At 37.4% G+C, this 22,216-nt stretch overlaps 1 protein-coding gene across 2 annotated transcripts in view; it reads right to left on the minus strand.

Annotated features, from left to right (window-relative positions):
- LOC138205035 (myosin heavy chain, embryonic smooth muscle isoform) overlaps positions 1-22,216 on the minus strand; it is a 67,063-nt gene that overhangs the window by 32,316 nt on the left and 12,531 nt on the right. Inside the window, exons 2-3 of one of the 2 annotated variants that reach the window (XM_069160677.1) lie at positions 12,809-12,922; positions 10,053-10,183 (exon numbers count right to left, since the gene is read on the minus strand). The gene's annotated coding sequence lies outside the window, so the exon portion shown is untranslated. The remainder of the gene's footprint in view (positions 1-10,052; positions 10,184-12,808; positions 12,923-22,216) is intronic. The other variant, XM_069160686.1, reaches the window with a different exon arrangement.

The following is a 22,216-nucleotide window of genomic DNA, read 5'->3' on the forward strand; positions in this document are numbered from 1 at the left end:
TATTACACTGCTAGAAGCACTAGTAGCGGTAGTGGTCAGAGTACTCGCAATTGCATTAGAGGTGGTATTTGCTGCAGTAGCAGCACAAGCTCAAGTTATGCTCAAGTACAAGTACCTCAAAAATGTTCTTAAGTGCAGTCATGAGTAAATGTAATTTGTTCCTTCCCTCTACTGGTAAGTACATATTAAGTAGCAGAAGCAATATGGTGTTCAAGTCCAGCAGCACCACATATTGCAGCTGTAGGGGTCTAACACCAGTAGTAGAACTACAGTTGTAGGAGCATCATTAAGGAATAGTGGCTGTGGTGCTACCACTGATGTTAGTCAGTGTAAAGCAGCAGCAGTATTGGTAGTATTGCTAGGAGTAGATATAACAGTCCTAGCAGCGGAACTGCAACTACCAGTAGATATAGTCGAGTCATACATAACTTCTTGTTTAGAATTACTCAAAATCTGTTCTACTAAAGCATTTATTATACTTAGCTGTCAGGACCTCTAAAAACACATTATTAACTCTATTAACAAATTTCATGTTTAGACCCCGTCCTCCCTGATTTCCTTTTCTGTGTTACCCCTGATAAAGTCTTTGGGACCCTCTCAGCTCTTCCCTCTTATCTTCATGCCTTTTATTGTTTCTTACTGTTGTTGTATGTATTTTTGTTCCCGTCTTCATTATATCTGTCGCTACCTAATGACGTAAAGATTGTTAAAAAACTGTAAAAAAAAAAAAAAAAAAAAAAGATTGTAAAAAGTTACTTTAAAAAAGGACTTTTAAAGAAGATTTGAGTGTCGCTAACTTCATCCTTTCTCTGCACGTTCTATTTGCATTGAGTCTGGAAAAGGCAGCTAATGATAATGTGCTTTTTCTTTATCATTTTCATTAGAAATCCAGAGTACAACAATAATTGTAGTAGTAGTCATTATATTAGCAGTCTGAGTATTAGTTATTGAGAGTATTCATTGATGAAGACCATATCTGACTTAAATATTAACATGTATTGAGTCTTCAGGGCAAAATTTATGTATTGCGACACAGGAGTGTAATTAATCATCTGTCCACTGGGAGGCACAAACTCTCTGTATGAGTGTCAGAAGAGCAGGTAATAAGAGAAGTGTTTTGTTTGTGAGGATGAAGAGGAGGCTCATCTGAGAAGCCTTTGATGAGCTAAGCGAAGAATCAACATGTAGAAAAAGACAAATTAGCAGAAACGACACAAACAGCAGCACAAAAACACAAAGGCCCTCAGGGAAAGATGTTGATGTTGTGTTAATGAGGTTTTCAAGAAGGCCTACTGACTTGTCTGAGTGTTCTGAGAGCTGTTGGGAGAAGGACAGAAATCTGAGGTACAACCTAAAAGACAACTGTAATCTTTAATTTACATCCACTGTGTAATGCTGGAAGAAACAGAAAGGATGTTTGAAACACTGATGAAGCAAATGCCCTATCACTTCAGCAGTTTTGTCATATTTATCAAGCAATGTAGCTTTAATGTTGTCTTTTCTTGCTATCTGAGGCTACATAACTCTGTTTTTGACCGGACTTCTTTTTCTTCTAAACTTAACTCAAATTAGGATAATTTTGTTTCATTACAATAATTGAATTACCATTGGTTTCCAAAATGTATTTAAGGCACAACGGACTGCAGTCCAGTTCTAGCGTTAAAAGATTGTAAAAATCATCATAAAGCACTATATATTATCAACACATAACACATTCCCTTGATCCTGACAGCATTGCCAAGCCATCTCAGCTTTGTAATGGAAGTGCTACGCAGTAAACCTGTTGTTATGAAGCATTCTTGAATTTCCATCCCTCCATTATATGAACAGGGTCACAGTGGACTGGAACCTAGGCCAGATCACACAGGGTACACCCTGGAGAGGTTGCCAGCCTATCACAGGGCCAACACATAGAGACAATAAGGGCAATTTGTAGAATCACCAATTAACCTGACATGCATGTCTTTGGACGTTGGGAGGAAGCCGGAGTACCTGGAGAGAACCCACGCAGGCACAGGGAGAACATGCAAAATCCAATGAGAAAGGCTGCAGGCCAGGATTGAACCCAGAACCTAGTAGTTGTGAGGCTCCAGTGCTAATCACTGCAGCACTGCGTCACCCCTTCTTAACTTTAAAGGGTATAATTCAACTTTTAACTTCAACTTAAAAACAAATATATACAATAGGTCTATATCTACATTTCATGGTTATCTGAGTAAAAATATATAGAATTGGTATATCTAAAGATTAGATTATTATTTAAGACGTAAAATATAATAGAGCTGTCACTCTGCTAAACAGCCTCATCATGTATTTCAAAAGTAAAGTTAAAACAATCAGTTGTTAAAAAAAACCAAATGAAGCCTATTATCCATATAAGATTGTCAATAATGATAATTTTTTTTTTTAAAGCAATTCAATTGTATAACAAATGTACCAAAATGTTACTGATGCAATATTCATACAGATTACTCATTTTACACAAACCTTCTGCAGGTATTGTGTTCACTATTTACAGTTTATCAGTTGTTCCAGTCTGATATCGTTATACAACAAATATTATATAAAATATCCAATTTGTGCCAGTTGTCAAATATCTAAAATATTTCACTTTGTCAGGGGTTGTCAGTTTACTCAATGACATAGAGGAGGTCACTGAGGAAAAAAGTTGGGGTCACTGGCCTGATGAATTTGATGGTTTATCAGGTGGTTATTAGAGCTGATTACATTTTTCAAATCTCATCTTTTTGATAGATTCATGCATCAAACCAATTTCCTGCAATTTGTCCCCTTGTTTCTGTCATCATCTTATTCTTATCATTTAGTTTCTTTTTCTTTTTTTGTTAAAACACCGACAACATTAACAGGTTTGGACTGAAATTAAGAGGCCATTAACCTGCATAATTACAGAGTGCCATTGCAACCAGTGTAGCCTTCTGTAGTTCTATTCTGTTGGAAAATGTCCGGTATTTCAACTTAAACTAAAAAAAAAAGCTACCGCCTTCCATTCAGTGTTTACAAGAAATATACATTTTAAGAGAAATACATGTATGTGAAGTTTATGCAAATGAGCAACTCTGTCATATGTCAATCACAACTGATCAATCCAATAACTTCATTGAAAAACTGCAGTTGTGTGTGTGTGTGTGTGTGTGTGGGAGATGAGCGATGAAAAACATCATCCATCCCGGACAAAAGACAGTAATTACCAATGAATATATGTGTGTATAAGAATAACATACTGTGCTCACATGTACACACATTAACGTGAACATGTAAACAGGCATACACTGTACCTCATTGCAACAATGTGTCAAATCCTTCTCTCTCTGACACACATGCAAACACATACTCTGCCAGCTGTCAGTGTGTTCTGATTAGGTGCTTACGTATAGAAAAGTGTGAATAGGGCTCCATAATTACGTGAACGTATGTGACAAACACATTTCAATCCATAATTGCAGGTGAAAAATGTGTGGGTGTTATTTATTATATATTTCTTTTTTACATTAATGTATCTAACTACTTGCAGCTTGTCACATATCATTTTCACTGTGTCGGGCATATCCAGGATCTATATACTGTGGAAGTGTGAGTGTGTATGTATTTCTAACACAACAACAGAATTCAAATGATGGATAAAATTCACTCGAGAAAGTGTTTCTATCATGGACAAAGGTGATGCCATTAAGCCCTATGTAAATGATCATGAATGTAAATTCAGGACTCTACGTCTACTTCACACTGCGTTAGAATTATGACGTATATTTACATTTACAAATAAAACCGTTTGCAGGTGTAAACAAAAGATACAGTTTCAAAGCTGAAGCGATTTCACTGGGTTGATAGTGAATTCATTTCAACAACAATCCTGATAACTTATGTGAGGGGCAGCAAAACCGTCATCATCATTGTGAACTAAAGATCCTTGCAGTGTCGGAGTGTTTATTCAACTAATGTGGTTCAGACTAAGGATTAGTTGATTAAAAAAAAAAGGCCAGAAGATTGTGTTTGCTTTCCTGTTATGGAAGGATAATTCAAAAAAAGGGGAGTATCAGCGATGAAAGTGGACAGAAAAATAAGGCGGAGAAAGGATGAGAAATGCATTCCTCTCAGGATGAAATAAAAATGTTTTGATGGGATAATAAGGAGGAGGAGGGCAGCAGAGGAAGGAAAGATACTGACATGGAAAGGAGTGAAGAAAATAAAAAATCATATTTAGCCATATTTAGACTAGAGTCTAACTCTGAAAAACAGACATCAGTCTTTTTTTTACAACAGAAAGAGAACAAAAAGAAAAGAAAGTAAAAGAAGGAAGAAAAAAAATTAAAAACAAAAGTGAAATAGAAAGCAAAAGAAATAATAACAAAAGAAAACACAAAACAGACAGAAAAATTAAAGACTGCATAGTGCAACATGTCTGGTCAGAGCCAAATGCTTTCGAAGCTCAATATTAAAAAAACAACAACAACTCAAGATTCTCTTCGTAGCTTTTTTCAGAACTTTTAAAGCAGCAGATGGACTTTGCTCATGTTTGCTTAGTTATCATGGACAACGAGCAGTTGTTGATACTACAGTATATTGTACATATAAACGACCTCTTTTTCCATTCTTTATGTCTTCGGACCAGTTCAGACCAAAGATTTGCAACAAGATTATTTGAAACTAGCAGCTACGCAATTCTCCAGTCTGCAGTATTCTGAAACCTGCCAGTTTACACCATAACAACTGGATTGTCTTGTCAGGCTTTTTACATACTGTAGCTGAATAGAATTTGTAGTGTCTTAAAACATGAATGATGACAATGATGGTGATTTACTTGCAAGAGTTGCATTTTTAGTTGTGCTAAAAATGGCAAAAATATAACGAGCAAACAAGAGGGTTGAGAATATGTAACCACCCATAAGGGCTTCAATACACAGGGAGCTTATGCAAATGTAGCAGTAATAGTCACCCAAACATGAAGACTACTTCTTCCGTTGGGTAGCCTGAAGCATGTTCAATACACGGTCCATTTTCTAGCTTTTCTCCAGAGCTTTTAACCACATCTCAGAGTGTTCACCAATAGATCAAAGTTCTTCAGTTGTCATCAGAAAAAACAGTTCAGATCAAAGATTCACAGACGGGGAAGTGTTTTAAAAGCTCCAGGGAAAGGTTGTAGCAGTTTGCACTGACACATTTCAGCTCAACTCAAGCAAGTTGACCATGTCGCCTCTGACTCAACTCATCAACTCAGTTTTAGAAAGTTTTTGGGCAGTTTTACAACATGAGGCACATCCAGGGATAAATTGACAAAACATAAGATCCTCTGTCCTAAATTCACATGATTTCACTCTAATGTTTAACTGCAGTTGGAGACTGCTGAGAAGCTAAAGCAGCAGTTTAAGTTTCAGTGTGTTGCTCAGGGACACCTTGACAGCAGGCTTCTCCCCGGCGCACATGTTCAAAGACCTACTGCTCAATAAATGATCATGAGCAGTTCTCTGATCACTGTGATCTCTGACAATTGTACCAAAAGATTCAGAAGAGTCAGATTAAATGGGATAAATCAATGAGGAGTGTGAGCTTTTCCAACTTGTTGATTCCTTTAATTGTTGCTATCAGAAGATATTCGAAGATATGAACAGATGAAGAACATGAAGACGAGGAGTGTGGTTGACAAAGTTCAGCTGGGTATTTTCCCAACTGCCAGTATGCCTGTGTCTTGGCAACATGCTGCACTCTCCTTGCGTAACCAGACTACAGACAGTTTCACTCTTATCTATGGGAAAATACAGCTCAAAACAACAAATATAATCTCTCACAACCAGGCTTCATCTATTCCTACATGCCTGTGCTGATTTATACTGTGTGAGCCTTCTGTCCATCATCCCCTGCTGACAATAAAGTTTGGCTTGTAGTATTTAAATGAAGCAGATCCAAAGTTGAAATTTGTTTTGAGATACTTTTGTTCGTAAAACTGTAAATTCAAATACATTATTTTTTTTATTTTGCTGCTGTTCTGTATGCTTCTTATTAAAGGATTAGTTCATCCAAATAATACAGTGATACACTGTTTTCAAAGATTTTTGGAAAGAACACATAATCAATAAAATTATACAATTAGAGGAATCAAACAAACTCTCTCTCTTTTTAAAAAGTGTCGGTTACACGGAATAATTTGACATTAGAATGCCTTTCTGCTGTAAAAAGTGATATCGGTATTTTTAAAGGGAAATGAGAAGAATTTTTTTTTTTTCCCTATGTAATTTGAGTGAACCGGCCCTTTTAAGATCTTCCTATCGTAACTATTTCAAAGGTGAATGGCATATCGACAGGACAGGATGGACACTTGTTATCAGAGAATCATTATGGCTTCCTGTTTTTTTTGACTGCCTCTAAAACAACCGGGCCACCCTGCTGCTCTTTATGCTTCCAGTTATGGAAATACAAAGTTTATTCGCACAATAGATTTCTGAGAAAGTAGGGAGGTAAACACGACAGGAATGTCAGCCATAATGAAGGCAGGAGTTTAAATATTTGGTGTGCTGTTTCTGTATATCAGCAGTTTGTTTTTGATTCAATTTACCCACAGCGAGAGAGCAGGGTTCAGGCTGCTCACTGACAAATAAAGCAGAGCTTAAAGAAACAACTCAGGAGGTTGTTGACTGAAAAAAGAAATAGCTCTGAAACCACTTGAGATTTCACCACACAATATGAGCATCAAGTCGTTCCGCCATCATCGTACTCCAGTTGGTTCAAAAATGACATCAACGTAGAGGTTGCCACTTTTCACCAAAGACAATTTGGACAAATGAGTAAAACGGAGGTACGCTACCATTAGCAAACAGCAAACACTACGAGTATCTGTCGATCAAGGAAAACACACCTCCAAACACGCCTTAAAATCTTAATGGAGCAAGGGAATATTTCCAGTCATTCACTCCATCACATTAAATTTAAATGGAGCCATATCTGGCAGCCATTAGAACATTTCTGTTAAATGAGGCATGTGAGGTTCAAACAAAAGAACAAATCCAGCCTCATTCCCACTATGCCAAATACGGCCATTTTGTCAGAGAGATAACCCGAGGTGCCCTTAGCGGTCGGCACTATAACCACCGATGTTCAAGTCCATGAATGTATTTCTTTGAAATTATGTCAAATAAGTTATTACAACCCAAACTTTGATCTTGTCCTAACCCTAACCAAGAAAAGGTTGGAAAACCACATTAACTCGAATATTAACATAGTCTTTTCATGATGGGCTGTGATTGGCTAGTCTAATTACAGCCATACAACAGAAAAAAATAGTGACAATAAAAAAGATGCCTTTATTTTTTCCAGCAGCAAACTGCAGTGGAAGTCAACAAGGCTATGCTTTGCAGGCCAAACATGTTTTTTGTTTTTTTTATCAGTATATATTTTAAATAACAGTGGTCTGTGAAGATTGAAGTGCACTCTGAAATGCCTTTTAGCTGCACATGTATGCGCTCTAAATGAACAAGAGCATATTATGCAAATGAGGGCTTTTGTTGGATTTGGAGAGTAAATACACTCACTTCCACTAGACAGTATTTGTCCAACAACATTCTGGCAATGACAGGAAGTGGATGTAATGATGGTTTCAATTTTGCTGTAGTAAAGCAGGAAAGTGGAACTGATTTTAACCATTTCCGAATTCCAAAAGTTACAAAACTCGAACTTTCATAACCTACAGGGGCGTAGGAAGAAACAGTTGTTTTGTTGTTTAAGTACAATCATGGTTACCTTATTTCAGTATAGTCTCTTTTTGGGTCGGCAGCAATTATTATAGGGTAGAAAACCTCAGATTGATGAGGTATCTCATGAGAACTTTAAGAGTAGCAGCACTTGAGTAGATAACAGAAAATGGTTTAAAAAACAGATACACCACAAATAGGCAAATAGTAGGACTAATGGAAAAAGTAATCATTTAAATCTACAAAATGGAATGATGAATACTCTAATTAGGAAATTAGTGGATTTGTTTGACATAAAATGAGAAGGGAGGTAATGGTTATTGTGGTTTAGTTTATTGGGATTTCTTGAGAATTAATTATTGTAAAAAAAAGAAAATGACTAACGTGACTGTTTACATGTTAAGTGTAGCCCATATCTGTATTAACTGCTTTGTAGGATGGCCATAATGCTCTTCATTCTCTCTGTGAGACAAAAATGTGGCGTGAAAAATCAATGAGACCACATTAACTTCAACAGAACTGTGAAGATTAATGCTTGGTTGGGATTAAGTTTCCATTTCTAAGAAACTGCAGCAGAGTACACTTGGAAGACAACTGAGACTACAATCTTGTTTCAAAAAAGTTGGGGCGCTGTGTAAAATGTTAGAACTATTTTGTATTTGTATTTTGTGTTAGAATGTTTTATTATCACTTTAACAAATACGCTGACTGAACAAAGTGTTTTTTGGTGTGAAAGCTGCGTGTTAAAGTCCACTGAGAAGAAAAAGTCACTTATCTATCTTATCTGTGTGCCTAATTGTTGCAGTCTTGGCTTGAACAAAACCTAACCCAGCATTGGCACTGGACATTACCACATAAGTCTCCCTTAGATCCAAGGAAAACCCCAGCAGCATAAAAGTAGAGTGACGTCTTCTTCCAGTAAGCCAAGTGGATATGAGAAATGGGTACCATAATATAGGGCAGGGCTGATGGAGACATGTACCAGTTTGGTAAGGACCAATTCATCTGGTCTCATAAAGCCTTTGATCCAAGCTGTGACATGAGCAGACCAGTTTTGGCATTGAGAACCAACATTGCTGAGAAATTAGGAGATTTCCTGGAACATGATCATTATAATGTGAGTGTGTGTGGTTGCGTGTGTGTCTGCTGCCACACCTTGAACTCTGAGATGTGTTTTAGCTTGTCTTGTCTGCAAGAAGTGAGAGCAGTTGATGGCAGGAGTACAGCCAAACACTACCTTCTGAAGATTAACTTTCAACACAGCGCACATACAAAAAAAAAATCTGAAAATTATTTCATATCGTTCACTTTATAGTGTAAACAATGATAATAAAAAACTCAAATCATGATTATTGTCAAGCTGTCTAGACACCTTTACTCTTTAATCAACCTAATAGACTCAGACAGAAAAAAGACAAATGGGTGATGCATACACAGACTCCTACATTGCGAGTTTACTTTTTGGTTCAATGCTATTGACAATCATGGTGAATAAGGGGGAAGGCAGGCAGGATCCTGTTGTTTTCTCCAGTGGAGCAGAACCTGCTGCTGGTATGAGATACAGTGAAACTCCCACAGCCATGTTTCAGCTCTGTGACAAAACACTACTAACTAACACAGAGCTGCATCCCACCCACTCACATGTTCAAATGCTGCACAGCAAGATCATAATTGCAGAAGGAGGAGAGTCCAGTTTAAAAATGAGCAATCAAGCATTTTACTTTCTAGTAATGCAGAGGATATGGAAAATACGCTTAAATGAAAAGAACCCAGACTGGATATAGTTTGAGTCTGCATCTAATACAGGAAATACACTAATACATTTTTTCAACAAGTCAATGTGGTGTTACTAGCTGAATTCTTTCCTTTAAGTGTTCTTACAGTCCACATTAACATAATTCCATAATTAATTATTTTTTTCAGCCTCAAAAAGTACTCAAGCCTGTCAGTCAAATTGACAGGCCTCGGGTGCAGTCAGGTTTATTCTATAGGTGGGCGGACGTAGTCAGATTGAGTCAGATCCTCCCCAGCTCGTTCAAATATGGTCACTTCTGGCTCCCCCCCAAAAAAAATTTCACTCTCCAGAGGCTGTTTGGTCTTAAATAAATAGGATTACTACCTCTGTGTCTTTATGAAGATACAAAAAATAATTTTGAAACATTTTTGAGTTTTAAGGGAGAGTGGTCAATTTTTTTTTTTCAAGGAAACACAACTTCAACAAGCGTTTGCCCTTTTGATGGGTCCTGAAGACCCTGAAAAGAACCTCTTTGAATTAAACAGGTTGTTTTTTTTACACACTCTCATACCATTAATACTTCCTTGTGCCAAACAAACATTATGTCATTGACTCACTGTATTTGTATGTTGCTGAGCTCCTGCTCTGTCTGTTTCTGCAGCTGCTGGAGGTGAAGGGTCAACTTGTCACTGAGAACAGCAAACCTCAACAGTCCTTCCCTTCCTGTGTTCTCGTCAAACACCAAACCCTGTGATGGAGAAGTCATTAAATAAGCTTTCAGGTGGAACCCTGGCCTTATTTACAGAGCCTTATACTGCCACTCAGCCTTACTGGTCATTTCTACTAGTTTTAACTTGCACTGCAAAAACAAGAGCGACAAAAAAATACCCTTTGGCCAAAAAAGATTTTCCCATAGATCACAATTTTAGAATAGATGCCCATGAAAATGGTGACAGGAGGCTGTCTCTTTCTACTCCTTCTATCATGCATTTTTATCCATAGATTTGGTAAAATGCTCCTAGTGCCTAGAATATGATAGTGAGTATAATTTTCACGATCGCAATGTAAAGTCCACAGGCCGAGTGGGGACCTGTGGGTGCAAACACTAATGAGCATGTGCATTAGGCACAGCACACAGGCAAACCTGTAAACTGGAAACATTTTTATATGTCATAAAATTTTCCCAGTGTAAGTCCAGTATTTAGTTCTACTTACATCCATGTTTGTAACACACCCTCTGGCAGCCATTTTGGGGGTCTTGATCGGCTCGCTATCTGCTCCATCACACTGACGTGACATGACGTTAATCTTAACTAGCTGACCATAACAACTTCTCTGCCGTTAATCTCATGATAATAAATTATCATATTAGTACAACGTATAATAGGCTAAACATCTCTGTTAAGTGAGCCTGCTGGCTAATTAGCCAGATAGTTTGTTCATACTTCAAACTACAAACCGATTACCACTCTTTATTTTATGAAATGTTATTTTATTTGATGAAATATTGGCAATTTATTCGATTTAATTTTATTTTAATAAATTCTAACATATTAACAAGGCAAACACTACCTGCTAAATACAACATATAACATTCAGCAGTATAGCTTGTTGCTACATTAGCATTTACTTCAAACACTCCTGTTGCTCAGAGCTATGACAGTAGCAGGGTTGTAGTTTCTTTCATTGGCGTAGATTAGGCATACCGCTACTATTCAAAATGGAAAAATCTGTCCATCATTTAATGCCAGTAGTACACACTGGACAGGCCTTCCAGAGAGAAGAAGTCAGGATATAGAGGTTGGCAGTGGGCAGATTCAAGGAACAAATGTAATAAACTTTTCTGCCCCCTGACTAGTTTCATTGCTCAGAAGTAAGACTGCCATATCCTTAGGCTGGATTTGTGGTTGTTGTTATTGAGTTATTGTCTTTGAACAACACACCAGAAAACAAATATTCTTTTATTTAGCAAGGCAACAGGGAAGTTGCTCAAATACTGAATCTTAGACAAAAATGCTGATAATAAAACAGACAAAACAAACAAAATAATCCCTAAATCATCATAAAAAATGTGTCGTGGAGAGTATTTAAAGAGAATGTTCCCATATAACATTTCAGACTTCCACAGTCTGTTGTTAAACACTGCAACAGTTTGAGTAAAACTAAAAAAGAGTGATGAGTCACCAGACAAATCATCAAGACAGGTACAGATAGACAGACAAGAGCAAGTGATAACAGGTAGTAAAGAGCAAAGAAACTGAAGCAGACACTTGAGCATGTGACCAGTAGTGATGAATTTGGAAGAAGTTACATCTATCCTGGTTATGAGTCTAAACTTGTGAAGGTCCCTCAGTAGAGCGGCTGTAGGCTCAAAGACAACAGACCGACTGAGTCATTCTGGCAGAACATGACGATCACCCTCGTCCTCCCCGTCGTCTGTCTGTCGGCCTCCATGTGACTCAATCTGAGACAAACTGGCTCTATGTTCACACAGCAGTCAAATCTGATTTTTATTTTTCAGATATGATCTTTAGTCCTTACTGTTCACACTGAAATTTACAAGGGACTGGATTTTCTATCCTACTTTTTCAGCTAACCAGGAAGTTAAACTCAGTTCTGCTAATCTTTTGTCCTTGAATGTTACGTATGTGGTAATCCAAACTCTACTGTGACATGTCATTGGGTAAAAAGCTCCATGAACCACTTGGATAGTTTTAGGTAAGAGCAGAAGGTCAGAAAAACAAGATTCCTTTCTCACGAGGGTGAGGAGGTGAATAAAATAACCAACAACATATAGACTGTTAGAAGGAATGCAGTTAATGCAGTATTAAACAGTTAGCCCCGTACCCTCTAGCAAAGATTTGTTTTTTATAAAAACACCAGTTTAAGAAAAAAAATCGGCTAACTGCAAAGACAAAATGACACTCAATGCCTGTGTTACACTGGTTACAATCATCTAAGTGTTTTTTACTAGAGGCGTCATGTTTCAGATTCCAGTGAAGCCGCACTCAAACAGTTTATGTTGACCTTCAGTCAAATCTGAAGAGATTTAACCTGAAATAACATCTCCAATTTAAAATGTTTTCTACTTGCAGTGTGACTCACCGTTTAATATGATTCATATTCTCTACATACTGCAAATTTGATGCTTGTAATTTTAAGTTTTTTTTCTTGCTTACATTTTGCAACATAGTAACCGTCACCTTGCGCTTTATCCATGCAATGCAAAATCATTTGTTTCTTGCATTTGATTTGCAAATTAAATTTTGTAAACTTCATTTCTTAAAGTTAAAAGGTGTTCAATTGATGTTGTCCGATTAGAATTTAAAACATTTGCGAGTGTTTGGCAAGTGTGATTTTTCCTGTGATTTACCTGCCGGTCGTCAGTGGTGGGCGAATGTAGGATGTGAACTGTGTCCTCTATCAGCTGCCGTAGTTTGTCCAGCCAAACAGGGGAGTCCTCTTTGTTTCTCTCAAAATCTGAAGACTTCAGAGAAGGAAAGAGAGAGACATAGTATTTTTTATCACCTTTCATCACAGGAACCCTCAAACAACAAATATCCCTTATGTTTCACAACCAGCAGCTTTTGCAACCAAATACCACTGAGAGTCTGAGAGTTTTGGCTGCTGATAGTGTGAAAACATCTTATAAAATATTTACAAAAAATATAATAAATCTGTACTCTATCTGTGCACTTTATCCTCAGAATGTCTTTCACCTGAAGCACATTCTGCGAATTGTTTTGCCTGAATGTCTAGATGCCATTGTCAGGCCAGGATTAGAATCAATACCCAATTAGCAAAACATGCTCCTGTTATTCTGCAGCAGCACATTTTGTTCATCTGTGTGGAAAGGAGAGAGACAGGAATGATGGGAGAGAGAGAGAAGTTGAAATGCAGTGAATCCTGCCCTCCAGACTGAACGCTGAAACTTCAAATTTGAACTTCACACAGGCTTCAAATACATTAAAAGACAGGATGTTCAAAATGTCATTACTTAAACCAAATCCAGACCAATTCTGGTGACATCATTAGGGATATTTTTTCAAGTCAAATGATTATAACCAAAAGAAACAGAAGAGACAAAAGTCTTGAAATTAACTTCCGTGCCAACTAGTAGATTCCCCACCCATGTAAATAAAACCACATTTAGTGACAGTGCAGTTTGTCAAGTGTTCTTGGGAGGGATTGTGTCCTGGAGGAGACTGTCATATCGCTACCTGTCAGCTTGTCAGGTGAGTGACAGGAAGCAGTAAAAACCTGACCCTCAGCTGGATTTTATTGTGATGGATTACCCTCTCTGTGGGAATTCAAATCTGTAGCTCAATGACAAGCATAGCAACACAAAATTCTAAAATCTCCAATGGAAATGCTGACTTTTCAGATCAAGATCAAAGTGCTCACTAGCATGACACCAGATAAGTGTGATACTGTTCTAACAAAGAACATGATAAATTAAAAGGTTTTACAACAAATTACAACTTTGCCTATTAAGCAGACTCTCACTTTATGGAAGCCTCCCACCCTCCACTGCTTGAAACCCAGTACAGAGAGCCATTGTCAGACTGAGCTGAAACAGCGAACCTGGATGACTCATTTATGTTTTAGGAGAAGATCAGTCTTCATACATACTGTACATAAAAACTACAGATGGACAGCAGGCAATTAATTCCTTTCCTCACTATATGAGTGGATGCATTCTTAACATGAGTGGGCTGGGTGTTTGCGACATGCTGAGTCTGTGTTGTCTGATTAAGTCCATTTTGTTTTAATCCCTCTGAGAAAGATATACCGACAGGAGCTTAAAGGGGCAGCAAAGAATTATTAGTTGTTGAAAGGATGAATGGAAGCAGGACCAAAAAAAAGTTTCAACATACAGTATTTCAGGAGTGTGTGAGTCAGTGGACCCAACAAAGTTCTTTTCATTTCAGAAAGGGTAATTATAAAGTAAAAGAGTGACTGTTGAATGTGGGATGACATAATTGTCTCCTCATTATTGTCTAACCTTCTCTGCTAGAAATTATGTTGATATAATGCTGATATGTTTTCCGAATTACCTTCTCGAGCAAAATATAAGTGGTGAAACAAATTAGTATTATTTAAATGTAGAGATAGGACTGTACTGTCAAATTAATAAAACTTCCCATTGTCGACACTGAAATTGAAATAAAGAAAATAGACGTAATTGTAGCAATACAAATACTGTAATTCATTGTAATCGTGTGTGCGTGTTTTCTAATTCCTGGTAACTACAACAAAATAACAGGAACTTAAAAATTGTCAATGTACCAAAGGTGCTAAAATTGGCAAAACAAGCTAAATGTACTTTGGTTTAAAAAGGCTAGGTGTAGCTAATCTATGGGTAATTGTTCCACAACATTTGCTTTAAAAAGATCAACTTTAGGCACTTCATAAACCGAACACTACAACTTAAAAGCTGAGTTTACCTTGCGGAGGCTTTATGCTGAAAAAACTTGATAATTTTCTCAATCCTAAGGAAAATGTTGCTGACTAAGACTAATTTTAGCCCCCCCCAGAAAATACTTATGGGCTAGCAGAGAATGAAAACCCAGTTAAGACCAGATTTGCGACAAGACAAAACTGTCTTAAGTCATTTTCCACTGGCAGCCCAGAACAGGTTACCGCTCTAATGCTCTAAATATAGGCGGCAAGTATATTTTTGACGGAAGCCACTCAGAGGCTAAAAGAAGGCAGGAAGTCGGTCAGAAAGAGAATTTGATCAATTTTCAAAATAATACACCCATGTGCAAACTCCCGATCGTAAAACACATCACAACATCACCATCTACCCCACAGTCTTTCAATAAATAGGAGGACACATTTTTTTTAATCACTAAAACACAGCAAGCTTTTGTCTTTGTCTGTAGGCTGCAACACAAAATAGGAAATGACAACAATAATCACAAAAAGGACAAAAAAGAAACGTTTACCCATAGTAGAAGCACAAAAATCAAGGAAACATGACCAAATCAGGAAGCAGGTCAGACAAAACGCTTTCAGTGGGATATGAAGCCATGCAAAGGACGCAGCACACAGGTGACATAGCAGAACCGTGATCAGAGGAATATGCAGGTGACAATGTTGCATGAAAAAGTTGCAGCAGTGTGAACTTGCCCTTCTCAGCTTGACTCTGGATAGCAGAAGTTGTCACCTTCAACTTAGCTTCAACTTTAACTCCTCTAAACGACGGCTAATGCTCTAGAAAACACAAACCTGGGTATTCCGCTGAAGAATCTATGAGTGAGTACAAATTCTTGAAGCCTCTCGTTTTTTTTTTATGGTTTTGCCATTTCATCAATACTAAAAATGCAACCGTTGCGACCGTAACAACATTTAAAAAGATAGCTAGCATGCAATACTCCTTGCATCACATTTCACATATTTTCTGACTGGATCGAAGCATAAATCAGGTGTCAATTGATGCATGTAAAATCCCTTTTTGAAATAACAAAACTAGGCAGACCAACTTTGCTTTATATTATTTAATAACCTACATTAAAAAGATCAAATTAGGTCAATTCATCAATGCTAAAACCTTAAATACTCCAAGCTCAGCAAACTGCTGAGAAGTGAATTTTAAATCTTCAGCTAACCACCTAGAGTATTGTAACCAAGCTCACCGTCTCAGCAGTAAAGTTTTAAAGTACAAACCGTTATGACATTTCGCATCAGAGCTTTAAGATATTTCTAAAATACTTACTGCAGGAGAGAGAGACTTGTTCATGATGACAGACTCAAACTCATTTCCTGACTAAGCTCAGACCACAGGTTTTTTTTTCTGTGTCTGTTTGTATGTGGATGTGTGTTAGTGGGTGGGCTGCACTACTGTGTTCATGGAGATGACCCTAACTACAACCTCCCACAATCCCGAGAACTATCGAGGAAGGGGGTTGGGGGAGAGTGAATGTGGGATGGTCAGTTAATATTCGGCCAGAGTTTGTCAAGGATTGTGTGCCAGATTGTTCAACTCCTCAGCCTCATATTTGTGTGTGTGAGAGTGCAAGTGAGTGAGAGTGAGAGAGAGACAGAGAGACAGAGATAACAAAACACAGTATGTTTGCAAGTTTGATTAGTTGGAAAAGTTGCACTAAACTGCTCAAAACTAAACTAGATGAACACCACATTAAACTAAAACAAATCAAACAGGATTAAGGAAATATATGAATAAACAATGTCTCCCAAGGAGGCACACACCCCGTCAGAAAACTGTTAAATTCCATTTTCAAAGTAAGTCTTTTAAATAGCATTTCGCAAAAAAGATTCTGTATATAAACATATGTATATGTTTTACTGGTACACACAGCCCCCCCTTTTTGTTTAAGTTGTTTGGTTTCTTCCAGCTCTCCTTCCTGGAGAGTTGTGCAATGACAGTTGAGCTCATTGAACCCGGATTACACATAAAATTGGACATATTCCAATTCAATTTCTCTCATGAAAAACAAAGTCAATACATTTTTTCTATAGGTTATAATGGTGTCATCTGGCAGTCCATCTTTAATAATATACCATCATTAATTAGACATTAGGCCTCAAAAAACGCTATGTTTGTGGGCGTGTCTTTTTGATTGACAGAGGCCGGTGGTGCAGTCAGGTTTCCTTTAAGTGGGATGCCATAGGTTACCAATCAGATTGAGTCAGATCCACCACTTGCTCCTACCCAATCGTGTAAATATGGTCACTTCTAGCTCCAAAATAGCAAAATAATTAAACTGGTTTGAAAAGTGTCAAAGCGTTCTAATATAAGATTTAACAAGGGAAATCCAGTGTTTCCCCTTTGGTTGGGATCCTCTACCCATCCTGAAAGAAACATGTTTAGGTCAAAATCTGGTACATTGCTTGACCCTCTGTGAAACTGGAGGGCTTTTAATTTGAAAAATCGCAGCATTCAGCTTACCTGCCATGTAACTTTGATCTCTCAGTAACTCAGTGAAAGACACGAGCTACAAGTTAGAGACCCCAGTCTTAAAGGTTTAGTGTGTAAGATTTATATGGATCTATGGGCACAAATGGAAAATATTATTCCTGATTATGTTTTCATTAGTGTATAATCACCTAAAGGTAAGAATAGTTGTGTTTTAATTATTTTAGAATTAGCTTTTCATATCAACCCACCGTGACAATTGGTTTGTGAACTGACATTTTGAAACCTGCAGTCTGGCATTTTGGCCGTCATTATCTTGTCTTTTTTTGCAGCCAGAAGTGTACCCTCCTAGGCATGTCAATCAAACCAGACATTAAGTATGTATTGATTGGATGTAAGTATGGAGATATATTCACATCCTAACTAAAAAAAAAAAAAAAAAAAAAAATTTAAACAAAAAAGCATAACAAAAAATATCATTTTACTCTACTAATAGAAAAAACAAAACTCATCATTAACAAAATAAGACAAAAATAAATTTAAGTGTGGCAACCCACAGTTATAAAGATCATTTCAGTCAGTGCTAAGACTAAATAACCTATGATTAAACAGAGTTCAAGCCTTCTTCCTCCAAGTCTGAATTCACACCCCAGGGTGTGCCTGGGTGGGGCCTGATGACTGTGGCAGTTCGCCATATCAAACACACCTTGAAACACAGGTATGAAGATGGCAGAGCCTCCCTGCACATCTGCAGTTCTCTCTCCCTTTTTGCTGACTTGTTTTCTGTCTCTTTATAACACACACACACACACACACACACACACACACACACACACACACACACACACACACACACACACACACACACACACACATGCTGTTGTTTTCATCTCATACTAAATCTTACCTAAGTAGGTTACAAACCCGTGTAACCTACTTAGGTAAGATTTAGTATGAGATGAAAAATCTAAAAACAGATGTTGCTACGGTCATTGCACTCCACAGTACAAAAGGTGCTGGACAGAAGTAACAACATTGTGATGACTTCACCTTTTCTTTGACCATTACCAGTAGTTTACCCTGAGAGTAGCATAAAAATCGTATTTGTTCATTCTTTGATGACAAGGAATCAAATCAGCTTATTCCAGAGAAAGTGACACATTACATTCATGTAATGTTAAAAGTTTAGATATCGTGAAGGTAGAGGAAAGGTCCTTTTTATTACCTAAAACTGTTCTGGCTAAGATGTTAGTAAGCAGCTGCCTACTGCCACTGACCAACATTGCCATTCCATTTAGAGTCGGGTTTGTGTCCACTTAATAATTTTGTATCTCTTTGTGGTAATCTTTTGCCATTTTGTTGTAGTAACTATGACCATAAATGTGCTGTAAAGCCAAAACTGAGCCAAAAAAGGCTAAGAAAAAAAAGTCCTAAAGCAGCAAATTTTATTGTAATTTTCCAAAGGTAGGTCAATATTACAGATATCTTTCACAATCAGCTCTTTTTTATAGATTTTTTTTTTTCATATTTCAGGCACTAATAAAGTGAAAGCTTAAAGATAAGGGGAACACTTTCTGAATATCAGTAATCCAACCAACCAATTACTGTGCAATGCAGTGCTGCTCATGAATTTAATTTTTTTTTTTTTTTTTATTGTGTCTAAATTAGGTCGACACTTTAAAGTAACTCCTCTCAGATCTAATCAAACCCCAGTGGAGAAAGTCAAATTGTACTGATAAGATAGTTACTTTCCCTTTCTTAAAAACTCTCAAAGGCACTTCTATACACCTGCAAGAAGTTCTAAATCCCCATCAATTATCTTTCTCATTTATATAGTCTGTCTTCATTCTGTATGTCAATGCAGACTCATTGTTTTGGTTTTCTCAGAAATAAACAAGTGTGGATTGTGTTGTGAAACCAGACTTTTTATTAATTTAAAAAAAAAAAGAGTTTTGTTCATGTTTTTTAAAGCCTGTAATAAATCAAGAAGATCACACACAAGACAGCAGACAGTTTAGCAGATCAAATGTCAGAGGTCTGTGAACATGGACTGTCATGATAACTTACTCGGCAAACAGATCTGTGGAGAAGGAAAACTCCCCCACGCAGCACGCCTTGCTGATGACTCACAGCTGTGGTATGTCACCTTGAGTGCTGCTGCACTTTGAACCACCAGGAGCTTTAAACTGGGAGTGAAGGGTAGAAGATGCCTGGCATTTACTGACCACGAATGTTTCATCATGGTGAAAATAACTTTTAACTACTCGCCTATGTTAACCAAGAATTACAGAATTTACACAAATGTCAAGTGAGTAAATTTCCAGTTTGGTTTATTTGAAGTTACTGATTCTTTTTATTCCACTGTTTTTAAAGTGAAGTTTCAGATGAAATAGAACTGTTTTTTAAAAATAGTTTCTCTTTGAAAATAGTTAATAATGAAAACTAATATGGTTATTTAACTATTTTACTTTTTCATAGCTGCAGGGAGCCTCAACTTCGGAGCCCAGCAGTGGCCACAGAGAGAAAAAAGAAAAGTAAATTGTGCGCACGAAATACTAAACTGAGGCCACAACATACTAAATGGAGGCCACAATTTACTCTGTCGTGTGCACGAGATAAGTTTATATATACAGAGACAGGGCAGCATAAGAGGTTTTCTTCTCTAAGCGCACTGCACCTGCCTCAATTGGCAGATGACCATCTATAAATTTGATAGCATCATCAAAGTTAGCATATTGGCAACAATATAATCCACAAGCTCTCAATATCTTCGTTATTTACTTTTACTAACAATAATCATTTGCATCCCTTGCATTACAGCTGTCCTTAGTAAACCGAGTTCTTAGTCAGACTGGCTGCTATTGACTTTATAGATGGTCAATGACAGTTGAAGCAGGGGCAGTACTTCTCTCTTCATACTGATAGGAGAAAGCCTGTTGTGCTTTGCTGTCTCTCCATATATAAATGTATCTCGTACACACAAATTATTTAAAACCTGCGAACCAATGAATTAAAACATGGCAACGAAATGCTATTTGGTGCGCACGATTTAGTATCTCGTGGCCTCGATTTAGTGCGTACAATTTTAATTTTTTTTCTCTCTTTGGCCACTCCCGGGCTCTGTACTCAACAATGCCCCAAAGGAGAAGATTTTTTAGCAACACATTATATGAAAATACAGCTGACTACAGTTTGTTCCTCAGTTTTTCTATGATAAAATCTAAAATGTTATATGTCCTACTTATATGTGGATCTTTGCTGCTGGCTGGTAGCAGTGTAAAGGACTATGTGTTTATTATGATTAATGTAAGAGCAACAGGTAGAGCCTGTTCCTTCCCATATAAGTTTTTACTAGGCTAAGTGGAAACTAGCTACATGGCAACTATGTTCTAGTATCACCCAAAACATATAAAAACAAAGGTTCAGTTAAGCACCTGTGCTATAACAGCTCTTTGGTGGAGAAAACACCTCCGTGGGTACTTACTGCCTCCACTTCTCGGGTCTCAGGCTGTTGGATTTCGGAACCTCTCTCCCATTCAACCACCACTTTTGGTTGGTTGATAAGTCTAAAGTCTGTCTGATATAAGGTGTTCCAGTTTACACCCGTGTTAGCTGGGGTTAAGGTCAGAAGCTGTGTGCAGGCCAGTCAAGTTCTTCCACAGCAAAGTGGGATAACCTTCTCTTTTAGGGGTAAAGGACTTTGTCCCAAAGTGTTTGGTCCACAATGTTCCATTTGGGATTCAAACCATCGCTGTTAGTAATCCGTCTATGTACTCGCCCTCCCAGAGGGAAAGTTCTGCAGCTTAAGTTACATCAGCTGTTGCATGCTAGCAGGTTTAGCATTGAAAGCTTCGACAGAAAGTTAATATTTTATTAATCTTGTCAATGTTTTAATTGGCTTTTTTGCCAAATCTAGGACTTGCAACTTCTCTGCTGATACTCAACGTATCAATCAAGCAAACAAAAACACAAAACCCAAGCTCAGTTTGTCCACTGACATTTCAATGTAAAAAATTTTTTTAATCAAGATGGCTGTATTTATGCTGTTGACAAAGAGAGAGAAAGGTGGCTTTACTTTCTCTCTGCAAATATGAAATTGTAGTGCTGGTTTTAAAGGCTAAATTAAGTTAGTGATGAATACATTGTACTTTGATAATGCATCTTCCATTTGATTTGTGTTATACTTGTGAGTATTAAATATAACATTGAAACTAACTAAATAATTTATACTTTACTTTTTTAAAGTCTACATTGAGTACACATTGTGTCAGTGTTTTGAAATTGATCCTATATGGATTAATTAATCCCAGGCCTAATCCAAACTGGACTGTGCAACGTGCAGACTACAATGACACACAGCTCTCTGTTTCTCGCTAATAAACACACTAACAATATGAAACAGTCTAACCAGTTTCCCTGCACCTAATGATGTGAATAAGAAATTATCCTGTATTTGCTTTTTCTCCCTCATTGCCCCTCCTCTTATAATTGAAGCAGGCCCGAACCAGTTCTTCTGTATTTAACAATTACATGAGTTCAAGATCAGTTATCTCTCTGCACTATTATTAGCCGTGTTGAACAGAAGAAACAAAGAAAAATCCCCTGTTCTTAAAAACCATTCACACAGCAAATGTGTTGAATTTGATGCTAGTAAACTGTGCTAAAGATTTATGTCAGATGTATTCTGTTAAGAACACTTCCTCCGTCATGCACCATCTATGGTAGACTGATTAATGTTATGTTTTTACTTTATACAGGTATTACCAAGGGTTGTGTTAGGGTTAGGCACAGTAGCGCTCTCACCACCACCCAACCGCAACACACACACACACACACACACACACACACACACACACACACACACACACACACACACACACACACACACACACACACACA

The sequence above is a fragment of the Embiotoca jacksoni genome, unplaced genomic scaffold (assembly GCF_022577435.1).
Source record: "Embiotoca jacksoni isolate LCO1_2020_lvr unplaced genomic scaffold, fEmbJac1.0.p SCAF_10, whole genome shotgun sequence".
NCBI lineage: Eukaryota > Metazoa > Chordata > Actinopteri > Embiotocidae > Embiotoca > Embiotoca jacksoni.